General features: G+C 41.2%; 1 protein-coding gene across 7 annotated transcripts in view; it reads left to right on the plus strand.

Moving 5' to 3' along the window:
* The first annotated feature begins 457 nt into the window (after positions 1 to 457).
* TBPL1 (TATA-box binding protein like 1) overlaps positions 458 to 15,696 on the plus strand; it is a 35,421-nt gene continuing 20,182 nt past the window's right edge. The window contains exons 1-2 of one of the 7 annotated variants that reach the window (XM_047858019.1): positions 458 to 860; positions 7,650 to 7,732. The gene's annotated coding sequence lies outside the window, so the exon portion shown is untranslated. Of the gene's footprint in view, positions 866 to 1,519; positions 1,835 to 1,886; positions 1,992 to 7,649; positions 7,733 to 15,696 lie in introns of those variants that run through there. The other 6 variants (XM_047858018.1, XM_047858022.1, XM_047858024.1 and 3 more) reach the window with 6 other exon arrangements.

Consider the following 15,696-nt stretch of genomic DNA (forward strand, 5'->3'; position numbering starts at 1 on the left):
TCAAGCCTCGTTTATTTTCTTCACTTATACCTAACCAAGCTACAATTATTTAATATTATTCGAAAATAAGTTAGTACAAATATTGCAGCAAAATGGAAATTCCATTCATCTACAGAGCTTTTTAAATGCTCAGATATTTTTTGAATACTTAGAGTAGGAAGCAAAAGATCAAGAGCCATCCTTAGAGACCCAATAGATAGACCCAATAGATAATAGATAGACCCAATAGATAATAAAATACCCAAATGGTTGCATACTCCCAAATGCCCTGAAGTCAGCCCTTGCCTTCATAGTGGCATTATCATTTTTCATCCACGATTCACACCAATCAGAAACCAGATACCCATGACCCCGCCTTGTGGCCTTTTATTAAATCAGAGCTGCCCATCGGCCTCTTCTGTGGCCAGAGGCTTCTGGCTGCAGCTGAGCTCGGGAGCAGAGGCCCGTGCCAGCCTGAAGAGTGGGACTCCGGGGGCGCCGCGGGGTTCTGCGCTGCCTGGCGCTCCCCAGGCCGTTACCCGAGTCTCGCTCCCGCGGGCAGCGCCTCTCAGGCCACCCCCGAGAGCTCATCGGACCCCAGCGCGGCCGTTCAAACTGGCGAGTGTGCGCCTCTCGGGGTCCCCGGATTCTAGGGCTACTTGGGCGCAGAGCCGTGAAAGAGTCTCAGTCCCCAGGCGCCCAGCTTTCGAGTGACCGCCCTCCTACGCCCGTCGGCCTGAGCCACCGTTTCTCCTGCTGGGCTCCCCAGCCCTAGCCTGCAGCCGCCCTCGCCCCCGTCCATCCTTCCAGGATCTGACTGCGCCGCGCATAAGCCTCTGAAGTGCTCGGGCTCCCAGGCGGAGTCCTGACCGCAAACCCAAGTTGAGTAAGGAATAGGGAAGGGAGAGGCGACAGAAGTGTGACCTAAGCTCCCTGCCTCTATCTGTCTATCTATCTATCTATCTATCTATCCATCCATCCATCCATCCACCCACCCTTCTATCGATCTGTCCATCCATCCTTCCGCTATCATCTCCTGCCGCTGTATTTTAGGACTAGAATTAGAATTCCTTAATGAGAGGTTTATCATGACGTCGTAAATTAACGCGTTTAACTGAAAAAGCGAAAATAGGACTTTTTCAGACAGAAAATGTCTTAGAAAATAAATTTACTTGTTGAGAACTAGTTTTGCTAATTGCGTTAAATGGTGGACCTTGAAGTTGAACGAGCTAACGAGAAAGTTCTAAGGTTTTGACGAAAAAATTAAAGTCCATTTATACTATACTGTATGCCAGGAACAACGAACTCATGTTTAGAGATGAGCTAGAAAGGTACAAAGATCACGCAATTTTTTCAAAACCTTTTTAGGCGGTCCTCCAGCAAAAGAAGTCTAGCCCAGTAGCAGTCCCTGCCCCCAACACCCGGACGTCGCCAAGCCCAAGAGCGGGAGGGGCCTACCTTGGGGGACCAGGAAGAAGGAAGGGAAAGTGGGGAAAGGGGCGGGGGAAAGTGACGGGAGCAGTGAGAGCCGGAAATGAGTGGCTAGCGAGGAGCCCAGGGGCGCCCTGTCCGGCGGCGCTCTAGCCCCCGCGCACTGTCTCTATGTTCCCCCTGCGTCTGGTCTATTTATTGTCGCGGGGAAGAAGCGGCCGCCCAGTACCCGGAACAACAAAGCACGAAAGACGGAGCTCGAGCCTCGGGGGCTCCTAGCAACGGGTCGGGGCGGGAGTTCCATGGAGACTGGGGAGCGCGCCCGCCTCATCATCATCCTTGTCCTCCAGCTTATCCTCCGCGTCCGACGTAACCGGCAGCAGCGCTGCCGCCGCGTTCTCTGCCGCCGCCCCCTCTTCCCACGGTAACCCCGTAGGCGACCCTGGGCGGGGGGAGCGCGGGCGACCGGGCGGCCTGAGCGCCGGGTGCCGGGCATCTGGGCGCCGGGGCTGGCGTGTGCGAGCCGGGCCGTACGGTTGGTGGGGTGTGCGGGGGCGGACGACCCGAGGAGAGGAACTAAGGTGGGAGGAATTGGTCCGGGGGCCGAGGGAGGGTCTACTTCTTAGGAGGACCGGGTGATATTTGGGGAGCTCATCAGGGATAACGGCGTGGGGGGCGGGGCGTCCCTGCCTGCGAGCTTAACCGAGCGGGGTGTAGCAGAAGAAAAGAGGTGTTTTGTTTTTCCTGTTAGCCACCCCTGGGAAAGACAGAAGGGAGATTCCCCATCCGTTTCTGTGAAGCCCTCACCCTGGAGAAGAAGAATCGTGCAAAGATGCTAGGGGTCCATTGCTTCCCAGAAAACTTCCAGCGGCCTCTGCCGCGGCGGGAATGCTACCAAATAGCATCTTCCCCGGTTACTGGTGCCGGCAATGCCAACAGCCCCGCTTTATTATTATTATTATTATTATTATTATTATTACCCAAATTAGGTTTGATGAAGGGTCCGGAACTGAGGAAGATAAAATGAATTGTGGGCAGAGCTAAGCGAGGATCAGAATTGGGATAAGCGCTTAATGATAGCCCGTAAGAGCCCTAAAAGTAATTTAATTGAGAATGACGGTTTTTAAGACTCCTTCAGCCGCGGTGTGCATCTGCGGGCTCTGTCAGTGTGCTCATTGCAATAAGACTCAGACTGCAGCCAGCCAGTTCACATCTGTGAGCTCTCTGGCTGCGTCTGTCACCTGCAGTTGCAAAGCGACACTGGCAGTTAACCAGCGTGGGCTTCTGTATTTAGGGTTAAGAACAGTGCCTCAAAATTGGCTGAAGGTAAAAAAGAGAGAGAAACAAGCCTGGTGTGATTTTTGTGTGAAGAACCAATTACAGAATCCCTGAGAAAATTGAAAAATAGAAATACAAGGAAAAGATTTAGCAGTCGGAGCGTAATCTGCTGTCTCTTTTAAAGTTTGAGAAAATGGCAGGCCATTCAAATGGAGAAGGGACTTTTATCGCTATCTGGTTTAAAGAATTATTTGCAGTTTGATACCTCCAGGTAAATATTTGTCAGCTTATATGATCTCGGTGCTTTACATCACTATTTAGTGGTTTTATACTTTCCCAAATCATTCCAGGTCAGTAAATGAGGTTTCCCTATGGCATACTGAAATGGCCACATATACCTTCAAGAGAATATCATCTTCATGTCCAGTGAGAATAAAGCTCTTTATATAAAGTTGAGGATTAACAATGAAAATAAAACTGATAAATCACAGAAGCAATTATGTCAACCACAGCTTCTGTTTGTCTCAAGCTTTTTTTTTTTTTTTTTTTTTTTTTTGGCTAAGCTGGCTTGTCTTAAGCAAAATGTGTCATCCTTATTCTCAGCCCCCTCTTTTCATACTCTTTGCCTTCAAGATCAGAAACTAATGGTCTGCTAATAAGTGCTCTTGATTGGTTCACTATAGCCAGAATAGCGTTTTTAACACAGGCATTTTCCTGGAGTTGGGGTTCAGTATCTCTTGTTAAAGGACTTTCATGGATGTGCAAAGAGGTGGGCAGTTAGTTATCTTTAATGGAAAGTATAAACATTGGGAGATTTAGAGTTGCTTAAGATTCTAAGAAGAAAAACCCAAGATTGTCACCTTTAGGTTAATGAATCAAGGATTGTTTAATCTTTTCATAAAGCTCTTCTTCTATGAAGGATATCCTGGGGGAGGACCACACTTGAAGCTGTTGGATGTTGAGTCCCAAGATTTCCATAGTGCACATGAGACTTAAGTGAATTCCCTCAATCACAGGGTTGCCATCACATACTTCACCTAGACCCGTTTGTGGTTCCCTGTCTGTTCCGTGTTTGAGTGGGGGTCAGGCCCTAGCTTCCACCTTTAGTAGCAATCCAATTTCTGTGTTCCCTGCTCTCTACTGTAGCATTCCCAGTGTTTGGTGTTGTTTTAGTCCCTATCCTTATTTAATCATGTAACAGTCCAAATGATTTTTTGGGCTATTTGTATTGTTTGTTTCTTACGGAGTTTTCGGTATACATCCTTGGGCTATATATCCTTTTCATTAATGTTAACTTTGTTGTATTTTCCTTCTTCTGTATCCCTCCCCTTTATTTGTAGAATTGAAGTGGTCATGTCAGATGTTATGTATTCATTCTGTTTGTGCAGAACAGCAGGTTAAGAGCCTCATGCTGGGACTGTATTGAAATAAAGCATGTAAAAAATATTGTCACTTTTCAGAATTAAAAGGTGTTTTACAAGTTCAAGTGGTAGTACTATAATTATAGACACAGTCACTTTTTTAAAGGTTAAAAGTATTGTAGAGCTCACTGTGTTTTTAATTGAACCTCAGATTTTCATAATTTTTTTTCTGAAAACCTTCTTAGTATCAGTCTTTTCTGATCATTTTGCATCTGAATATTTAACTGAAATTACATTTTGCCAAGTTTGAGGGAACAATTTAAGTGATTCCCACAAATTTTTCTTTATGTGGATAATTTTTATATCAAAACTTTTGTGGATATACGGTAGTCCCCTCTTTATCTGTGGTTTTACTTCCTGTGGGTTCAGTTCCCCCTGGTCAGCCAGGGGCTGGAAGCAGACAACCTTCCTTCTGATGTATGGTCGGAATGTCAGTAGTAGCTTAATATTAGGTTATTAGGTCATAGGGCCTACGTCATTCACCTCATTTCATCTCAACATATATGCATTTTATCATCTCACATCACAAAAAGAAGGGGGAGTATAGTACAATAAGATATTTTGAGAAAGACCACATTCACATAACTTTTCTTATAGTACATTGTTATAATTGTTCTGTTTTATTACTGTTGTTAATCTCTTACTGTGCCTTATTTAGAAATTACGCTTTAACATAGGTATGTATGTACAGAGAAAAACTTAGTGTATATAGGGTTTGGTATTACCTGCAGTTTCAGGCATCCACTAGGGGTCTTGGAACATATACTCTACAAATGAGGGGAACTACTATATACGTGTGTAGAATGTGCAGAATTTGCTCTAAAGTAGAGCAGATACATATGAAATATGCAACCGAATGTTATTGGAGAATGTTATTTCTTATCATGGATGTGGCACATCACTTACAATAAATATTGTATGATCTAGTTGAATGGGTGTCAGCATTGTTTTTAGGCGAAGGGAGCCGGTAAGAATCTGGTGATTGATTTCCTTCCGTTGCATCATTGACCATGTGATGAAATTATTATTGCTTTGAAAAATAAAATTTAAATTGATTTTAGAAGAATTCATAGTAGAATGTTTCCCCCGTGTGTTTAACTGAAGACCTGTAGTGCTTTGAAAATTTAGCTGTGTTGTGACATTTGAATTAAAAAATAAGGATTTCCTGAAACGTACACTCAGATTTGTTACACCTTTTATATGCCTAATGCCGCATCGAGTATGTAAAGCTGGATGAAATGTGTTTCTCTTCAGGTGCTTTTTGTGCTCTTGTAGATAGCAGAGAAATGGACATACCATGAATACCGAAACATGACACACAAATTTGTATTTTAAATCCTTTGTTACACACTGCCCGGTGCTATTGATGTACAGATTTCATCATGCCTGATAAAATTAGGACTTTCTGGAGGATCAGGACTATGAGTTGCCATCCTATTGTATGCTAATGTCATGCAGGTGTGTGTACATATTTTGAAGATTAACATGTTAATAAAAGGGTATATTTATTTTCTTTGACTTCGGAGAGTAATCTGGTAGATGAGGGGAACCTTTAATTATCTAATTAATTAATAATCTAATTCTTGATGCCTACAATTTCAGTTATTTTGGGTTTTTTTTGTTTTTTTGTTTTACTGGCTGCAAATTAGAAGCAAAAACTTCTCTAACATGATGGGGGATTTTTTTTTTTTAAACCAGTTCAAACAGTAAAAATAATGATTTACTGCCTTGAGTAGCTCCAGTATTTGCTCGCATGAATACCACCTTGGGAAATTTCGAAAGGGTGAAAGAGTATATGCGTGTTTGAGGTCTTGCCAGGCTACGTATACAAATTTGACTTTTGTGATACAACCTTTTATTAAGAAGAAAGATACGGAGTGTGTGTGTCTGTGTAGTTGTGGAAAAACCAAGATTCTAGAAATAGGTCGTTAGTGAAAAAGAATCAGTTTGTATCAGAAGTTATATTCATCTGGTCTTATCTTGTGATTGGTGATAAAACTCAAAATTTGGCTTCGATGGCTTGTTTTGTGTGGGACACCTGCTGCTAGGGATCCCATTAAATGTTAAACACACTAAAGTGAGTTCTGGGACAGTTCGGACGGGCCTTCGTGCAGGAATCAATAATGAAACTGTTTAAAATTTCACGAAAAAAAAAAACGTAGCACAAAAGTTTGGCTGGCAACTTCAAGCATGCAGTATTCATTCATCAAGCAAGAGTACTGAAAATCAGATTGTGTACTGAGGACGCTTTTGTCAGGACATGTGTGGATGAGGACTCTTACTGTTTTAATTGTATTTAGCACCATAGAGATCTGCTTATAAACATGGTCCGTGGTATGTTTTTTTGTTTTGTTTTGTTTTATGTCTGTTTATTTTTGAGCGAGCGGGAGAGACAGAGCAGAGCTTGAGCAGGGAAGGGGCAGAAAGAGAGAGAGGGAGAAACGGAATCGGAAGCAGGCTCCAGGCTCTGAGCTGTCAGCACAGAGCCTGATGCATGACTTGAACCCACAGACTGTGAGATCATGACCTGAGCTGAAGTTGGATGCTTAACTGGCTGAGGCACCCAGGCGTCCCTGTTTTTGGTTTTTAACTCCCTCGATGAGAACGCATAAAATTTTAAAAGAGGTAAAAATTTGTTTTTGTTAATTAAATAGTTCCAAAGAATCAGGTGCGAGCCTTCTTTTGTTGATGAATTACAGGTATTTTCATTGTGAGGCAGAACAGTTTTAGTCAAAATCAGTTATACTGTTTTCTTAGGATTAGTCTTAATATAGCACTTAACAGTATGGAATCAGGATACAGGCTGTCTGTGTTCAATACAGTGGCCGTGCTGCTTTTTGATGATATGGCCTGAGTAATTTATTTCACTGCCTTGATTCCCGAGTTGTTTCAACTACAGTATGGGACTAATCCTAGTACGACCCTGTAGGATTGCTGTGAGAATTAAGTGAAAAGCATTTGGAACAATGCTCAGCATAATTAGGTGAACAGATATTCCCTGATGCTGACAGCAGTGGTACTAGGCAGCACATTAAAGGTGAACCAGCTATATAGTTTGTGTCTTTCATATGGAGGCTTTCTGTTAAAGCACTGGAATTCTTGATGTGTGATTACCGACTTAGACTCATCCCTGCTGTTAGGTTCTGGGGGGAGGGAAGCACTTTTGTTTTAATTTTGAATTATCACACAGGCATCTGGTTAGCACTTACGGCAGATGGACTAAGTAAAAAGAGACATCTCTGTTTCTTGGGAAAGGAAGGCCAACAAAGCCTGATCTGGCACCACGTTGCAGCTATTGAAATGCTATTACCCTGTGGACTTGACCACTTGTTTTGCTGTATGGTGCTTCTGAATAAAAGCAATAGACCCTGATGGTTTTATTTAGCAGAATTCCTCTTTCTTTAGAGGATACTATTTTTGCTTGTATAACCTTAAATGGTGATAAACTTGAAACTTGTTGGTGTCTTTGTCAGGCCATTTAACTTGTGTTTTCTGTTATCACTATAAATGTCCTACATTGTAGCTTTCTTGTAATTTTAGAAGTAGCTGAGACTGCTGCTCTGCTCCAGTAATTCAAGTGACTCAAGGATGACCGCATAGAACTGGAAAATTATTTGTTTATGGTGAGGCTAACACCAGATACCGAGGCTTACCTAATCAGGGGAATAGCTTGATAATTGTAGTTTTGTTTAGGCTGTTATTAAAATGGTTAACTTTTTAAAGCGAAGTACAAATGTTTTAGTTTAGTTAGAAGGACATTTGAAACTGCTGACTAGAAAATAAATGTTTCTGCTTAAATACAGTGAATTGCAAACTGTTCTTTTCTGTTTTGGCTGACATCCAGGTTGAAATAATGTTTTCATAAAAGGTATATTACAGAAGTTTATATGAAACGTGCTATTAAAAATATGTTTTGCTTTAAACGTACAGGGGTCGAGTTTTATAACCCTTCCATCTTGTGCTGTTTTGTTTTAGTTGGTTTTTATACTATTTCTCCCCTAAGAAGATTGGCGTATATGCTTGTATGTAGAGATGTGGCTTTTGTTTTCCTGTTTAAAGAGAGGGAAGTTTAGTTGATGTTCTTGATTTAGTTGAGTAGTCATTTCGTTGACTAGATTGATATAGTATTGATATAATATTGTTAACATTATTCCTATAGCCATCATGGATTCTGGATCTGAAAAATATTGAGATAAGCAAAGAAATGATCATGGCTATTTCACTGATATCTATATCCATATGTATCTATATATATCTCTGTAGATATCTATATCCATAGATATATATCCATAAATATATCTATAGAGATATAGATATATAGTTTATACATACACACCTCCATATATCCTTTTAGATATTCTAAGGACTATAGTGGGAGATTTGTACGAAAACAGGTCTCCAAGGTGTTAATATTGTCCAGAATAAAAGCCCGTTTTGAAATAAAGGTCTGACTGACACATGGTTAAATGTTCCCTAGTGTTCTTTCCACCACACTTTTTCAGGGACAGGTGTTGCTGACCTTGAGATATAAAGATAATAAAGCTAATGTGTAGTCTAAAAGCACAAATACGAAGATGGGAACTTGGTTTTTGACTACGGTCACCATTTATAGAACCCATCGTTGTTTGAACCTCAGCTAACATTCCTGGTAAACCTGAACCTTCTGTGGAATAAGAACCACCCCAGTCCTTGTAAATTGCTGCAGAGCCTCTTTCAAGGTGCAGAGCCTTTTCTTTTCCTTACCAGCTGATGGCTACAGTGAGCTTCTTGGCTGTCTCCAGTTATTCGTAGGCATGTGTAACCCGGTGAAGTTGTGATGAGCATCCTTTAATTGCACGGCTTGACCATATATATCCCAGAATCTCTGCTGGGGGCAGGTTAGGGTAGATGTGGATGGTACAGCCTTCTTGAAGGCATAGTCACCAGTTCATGAGACCTGCCTCAGCACCACGTTGGTATGCTAATCTCAAAGGGACACTAGATTTCTTAACCCAGTTCTTTCCTCCTTTTTTGGTGATGGTGGCAGTTAAGGTATGTGACACAGCTGAACAGTTTATGACTGACGAACAGCCATGCGAATAACTCTTTTATCATCTCAGCAGCATACTGCTAGTGTGAATCCTTAGGTTAGTAAAGCTGAGAAAACCTTTGGCTGGCCAGTGATCTTGAAAATTCTCCTTCAGTGCATAGTACAGTACCACTTGGGTACTTGTTTAATTTGTGTGTCTATTAAGAATGTGTGTCTATTAAGAAGGTGTGCCTTTTAATTTGCTCTTTCTAGGCTTTTTGTTTGGGGCCGATTAAATTGGAAGAGTTTCAAATGTCTGAAGCTACATTCTTAATTCGTCTTGTGTTACATCCTCACTCTTACTTTGTAAAGAGTGGAATGATGGCTTTATTATCATATTCGTTTAATTACGCGACTGGTAGGCTGGAAGCAGCTGACCTGTTGGCTGGTCTGTGACCAGCTACCATGGAATGAACTTTGGGTATGGATGGTTTAGGGCTCACGGGACTCCTGGGGTTAAAATGGAGAACGTAACCCTTAGGAGAAAGGAAAGGGAATATATACATCAAAAACGTTAAGGATCTGTATGGGTGTTTTAATTAAAATAATTCTTTCTTTACATCAGAAACATACTTCTGTATTTGTAAAAGCTCCTGAAACACAGTTGCCCTTCAGGATTTGGGGGTCTAAACTGAAACCAATAATAACTTGTTAGGTGTGTGAACACTAAGCAGAACATACCAGTAAGTTAAATAAGGGACATAATAGATGCTGTTAGAGAACTTGAGTGGTTTGGGGCTACTAAGATTCTTACCTGTTACAGTGAAAAATGTCTGCCCTTCCTACTTAACTCCCCAACCCCACAATTCGGTTTTTCACTTGTTCTTGAAGTATTCATCTAATTCAGCAACTATTTGTTGAGTTGATGACCAAGTGCCAGCTAAGCCAAATTCTAAAGGTTACACATTTATATTAAACAGCTCTCTTCAAGGCGTGTGGGGCCTATAGGACACGGTTATCATGCAGACGGTACCTCTGCGGTACCCTCTGCTCGGAGAGCTCCTCTTAGTGTTTCGTGACTGGTTCCTTCTTATCCTACAAGATCGCACGTTAAGAATAATTTTTCGTCTCTGAGGAACTTAAGAGGCCTGCCTGCATCATTCCTCCTAGAGTTTCTCTTGTGTCCTCTTATTCCCTTCACCACATAGATCACATTTTCTTAATTATTTTAATTGCTTATCTGTTCATTGTCAGATTCTTCCACCGGAATACAGCTGCCATGAAGTTTCCTTCTCTGACCGTTGTTCTGAGCTGTATTCCCAGTGTCCAGCTACAGTGCTTGGTTCGTATCAGTTGTGGATTCAATGAGTCTAACCACAAGTAAGAGTCTGTTAGTGAAGCAATGAGGAAAGGGCATCCTAGGCAAATTTAAAATTAAGAAAAGGTCTGCTGGAGGAGAAATAGTTGAGATTGTTAAGGTGTGTTGGAAGTGGAAGAAGATTAGGTCACAGAAGGTAAATTGGAGGCTCGAAGCTCACTGCATTCCAAGCCAAGCAAGTTAGATTCCATGTGTCCGTGCAAGAGGGCCAGACTTTTCTTTAAGCAGGGGTGTGGCACAGTTAGGAAGAGAGCTTATTTGTTGGATGGACTAGATTGTGGATACTGCAAGCAAAGTTCCATTAGAAGGCCGTGGTCATAAGGACATGTGAAAGCCTAAAATAAAATGTTGATGCTTCGGATGCAGAAAAGAAGCAAAGTGAAAAGTTAACTGGGTATAAGAGAAAGAGAAGAGCTGAAGGATGATTGATTCTGAAATTTCTGATTCAGGTGTTGAGTGAGTGTTGGAGGGTGGTTCCATCAACTGAAATTAAGAATGAAGAGACCACAAGTATTTCTGAGGGGATTAATTGATTTTGGATGTGTTGGTTTAAGTTCATGAACATACCGCACAACCAGTGAAGAAAATGGATTCAGATCTCTGATAGGTTAGGATTGACGTAGGAGTCATAAACTCAGAGATAACAGTTGAAGCTTGGAAAGCTTATAGAAGAAAAGGGCTCTTAAATTCATCGAGAATATGAAAAACAAATGGCCCCCTCAGGTACACATCCAAATTTGTGTGTGCACAATTTCAGGGGTTCCTCACCTCTGGAACCTATTGTTGAGCTTTTCAGGAGCTGTCCTGGGATTCAGTGAGGAACTTCCAATTTGCAGAGCAGAAAAGTATTGGAGATGGGAGGAGAACCTAGGGAAAGGTGCCTCAGAAGCCAAAACTAGGGGTGGTGAGGGAGAATTTTGAGAGTCAGGAGTGCCCCGTGCTTTATGCTCTGGAGAGGTCCATCAGGAGGGAGTTTCAACTGCGACATCAGATTCAGCAGTGAGCCGCTCGTTCCTAAACATTTCATACCATGCAGAGGCACAGGGCAGAGTGTGACAGTTTCATGCATGAATCAAGTTAAGGAAACAATGCATGGTAAACAGACTACAGAAGTCTTGATGTTCTCTAATGATAAACAGGCCTAATACGAGAATAGAGTCCATTTTAAGGACCTGCCGAAAGGGAAATTCCATTATTTTGATGACCTGTTGTGGTGTTGCAGCCCAGTGTTCTCAGCTGGCTACCCACTAGAAACAACTTGGCAACGTTTTCAAAAATTAGGGCCCCCGATGAAGGTTAGTTAATCAATATCTCTGGGGGTTGAGGCTTTTTGTAGTTGTTATTTTGTTTTATCTTTTACTTAGTAGTTAAGAGCTAGTGTTGCAGTCAGAAAACTTCATTATCATTCTTGATTTATGTTCTATGTAAGAATACTTTCTTTTACTTGTATGTTATCTAATTACTCAGTTTACTGTTGTGCTGTTTTAAAATATTTTGTCTTTCTCACAGACCTTAATTTCCAGTTTAAAAAACGTGACTCAGCCCTCAGTCAATTAAAAGATCTGACAGTTCTGAGTAAATTAAGACGTTCTTAATGGTGCTTACATGTGGAAAGATATTCATTCTGTAACCCTGTTTGCTTTTATTTAAGTATGTTACTTTTTTACTAAATAGTAAAAACTGCTTTTTACCTAGAAAAGTTTGAACTCTGTATTACTATTTTCCAACTAGCTAATTTATTTCATAATTCTACCTTCCTTTTCTTAAAATGGCACTCATACATGACATAGACCTTAAACAGGTTGTCTACACTAGAGCACACATTTTATACGAAGGGTAAGCCTGTAAAAGCAGTTGAAAGGAAACCATCAAAATAGAAAATTTCTCATGTTGTATTCTACCTTGGGGTGCTTTCTCTTGATTAAATTCTTGGTGAGCTGTCGGCATTCAAGTTTGAACCCTGCATTCACATCCCTGACATAAAAAGCAGAATACAGAATACGGAGAACTTTGAACTTTATGGGTGTCAACCCTGACACCAACCAGCAGGTGAAAGAGGGGTTGTTCAGCTTACTAGCCACCTAGGGAGTTAATATTTATACTGCCAAGAAAATGATAATCTTTTTAAAATTATGTGGTTTTATTAGCTTATTAGTGGCTTAATTAGTTTCACAAAGTGTGGTTACTTATGAGTAAGTTAGGACAAATATCAAGATTCTCTACAAAGTGACAGACGTAACTAGTTTTTGAAATGATGGCTCACCATATGGGAGAATACGACATATAAGACTGGGGAGAAAACCTATGCCATACACTTGAAATGAACACAGTAGATTTATACTTTAAGCGAGATGAACATGATACACAGTTTTGTTGCAGTTTAGTTTCCAAATCTATTGTACCTCTAATTTTCCTGTGTTTGCAGGTACCTAGCTAAGTAAAAGCAAAATATATATTTTGCAATATGTAATAGACTTGGTCAGATTCTTTTTCCCTCTCTCTCCTTGTTCCCCTTCTCCCCTAACCCCACCCCCCCCCCCCCGCCAAAAAAAAACTCTGCATAATAAGCACTTGGTTTGAAATGGTTTTATTATTGGGGATTTTTTAAAAAATCACTGTTAAATCTATTTTTTTATAATAACAGACACATCAAAATTATATTCTTTATTTTTCCACTTGCTTTTTTCTTTTTTTCTTTTTCCTTTTATTCTTTGTCTTTTTTAGAGTTTATTTATTTTGAGAGAGAGAGAGAGAGAGAGAGAAATCCAGAGTGGGGGAGGGGCAGAGAAAGAGGGGGAGAGAGAGAGAGAATCCCAAGCAGGCTCTGCACTGTCAGTGCAGAGCCTGACTTGAGGCTCCAGCTCACAAACCACAAGATCATGATCTAGGCTGAAATTAAGAGTCAGACACTTAACCGACTGAGCCACCCAAGCACCCCCAACCCCACTTTTTTTTTTTTTAAAGAGAGAGAAAGCAGAGGAGAGGGGCAGAGGAGCCTGACATAGGGCTCAATTCCATGACCCTGAGCTCATGACCTGAGCTGAAATCAAGAGCCTGATGCTCAACTCACTGAACCACCCCGGTGCCCCTCTACCCCTTGATTTTAGACTTGAAAGAACAGGATTTGTTTTTGGTTTTGTTTTCCAAAGCTTGAGGACCACAGCAGATAACTGGAAATCCTTTCCAGTTTTGAACACTTCTCTATTCATGGAAGATAAAGAAAGGAGATAATAACAACAATGAGAATGGCTAAGTTTGAATGCTTACCAACTGTTAGTACTGTACTGTGTTTTGCATGAAATTTCAATTTTTGCAACACTGCAGGATAGGTCCTATTACCTGCCTTATTTAATAGATGAGGACATTCAGGCACAAAGTCATTAAATAACTTACCTAGGGTCACACAGCTGATAAATAAATGGTAGCGTCTTGATTTAACCCAAGTGATCTATTCCAGAGTCTGAGCTCTGAAACGTGTGTGTGTGTGTGTGTGTGTGTGTGTGTGTGTACTGCTTTTTAATCTCAAGCTAACAGTTAAGCTCTTCCAGACATTTTATTGAATGTCTCTTCCAGACATTTAGTGTCTTGGGAACTATGCTAAGGTTTGGGTGTAAAAATAAGTGAGATTTGATTATGTGCTTGAGGAGTTTATTGTCTACCAGGGAGACATAAATAAATACGAAATTTTACTATAGTGTGGGGAAATCCTGTGATAGTGGTTTGCATAGCAACATGGTACTGGGACTCAGAGTAGGGACACCCTGGCTCAGTCTTAGGGATCGGATGTCTTAGTTCCTTTGATTTCTTATTTTATCCATCGTGGTTTTAATTACCTTCTCTACTCGGGTTTTCAGATTTTTACCTCTAATCTGGACCTGTCCTGAGTGATGGACTCTTACCTAATTGTCTGCTCTGTACCTCCCTATGGATGTCTTATAAGTTCCTTCAACTCAGCATTCCCCAAACAGAATCCTCACCATCGCTCCTTGTCCTGTCTGCTCTGCAGCTTGCTCTCCTTCCAGTGTTTCTGTAAATAGTATGTTAGGCAACAAACCTGGAGTCCTCCTCCACCCCCTTTTCCTCTTTCTGTATCAGCCACAAAGCTGTGTTCAGTCATCTCCTAGAAATGTCACTCTTCTGTCTACTTCTTTGCATCTTCATCCAGCCTGTCTCCACTGCTTCCCTCTCTCACCAGGACTGCTGCACTGGACCCTGACTGAGTTTCCTGCCCGTTCTTATCATCCAGTCCATTCTTCCATTACAGACGTGCCAGGGATATATTTTTAAAAAGCAAATACTTCATGTCATTTCTTGCTTCTCTTTTAGTTCATTGCTCTTGGGATGAATGTGAGAATGTGAAAATCCTTAACGTAGTCTGGAAGGCATGACCCCTCCGTGCATCTCCAGCCTGGTCTTGCGCCACTCTTCCCACTTGAGCTGTGCTGGCCCTTCTTCAGGTCTGAATAGTTTGTACTCTTCACCTTGGAGCTGAGAACACCTGCATTCCCTCTACCAGGTCTTGCTCAGGGCTGGATCCCCAACCACCCCCCGCCCCCCGCCCCCAGCATGAGGCCTAATGCTTAGATTTCCAATTCATTTCTACAGAATTGATTGAATGAAGGGGATGCTGAGCTATAGAACAAATAGGAGTGAGACAGGTGAAGAATTTTAGCGAAGGAATAGCATAAGCCGGCAAAAGATTAATATTCTTTAACATATAAGAGCTTGTATAAAGCAGTAAGGAATCTCAGGAGGAAAATGAACAAAGAATCGGAGACAGTTAACAGAATAAATACAAGTGGTAGTATTTTAAAAGTGCACTCTTATCAGTATTCAAGGAATTTCACCCTCACCAGTTAATTCACTATTGGTTTTTCTTGTATCTCAGATTGTCAAAGACCTTTTCAGAATACTTTGTTGGCGAGCTATGACAGAATATACATGTGATCTCAGTCTTGTTTAATATGCAGATAAATGTAAGGATTCAGCAGCCTAAAAACATGTGCCTTTTGAGCATGGGGGAGGGGGGACCTTAGTAATTATAACTGTGCTAGGACTTGTTTTTCTTTGAGTATTTTGTATGTGATTGGAAAATGATGTGGTATCTTCTTTAAAATCCTGCATTAAGGCCATTTATTTGAAATACTAAGAAATCTATCCAAAGTAAATTTTGTTCTTCATAAGGAATTGGTACACTCAAT

This window comes from Prionailurus viverrinus, chromosome B2 (assembly GCF_022837055.1).
Source record: "Prionailurus viverrinus isolate Anna chromosome B2, UM_Priviv_1.0, whole genome shotgun sequence".
Lineage (NCBI taxonomy): Eukaryota > Metazoa > Chordata > Mammalia > Carnivora > Felidae > Prionailurus > Prionailurus viverrinus.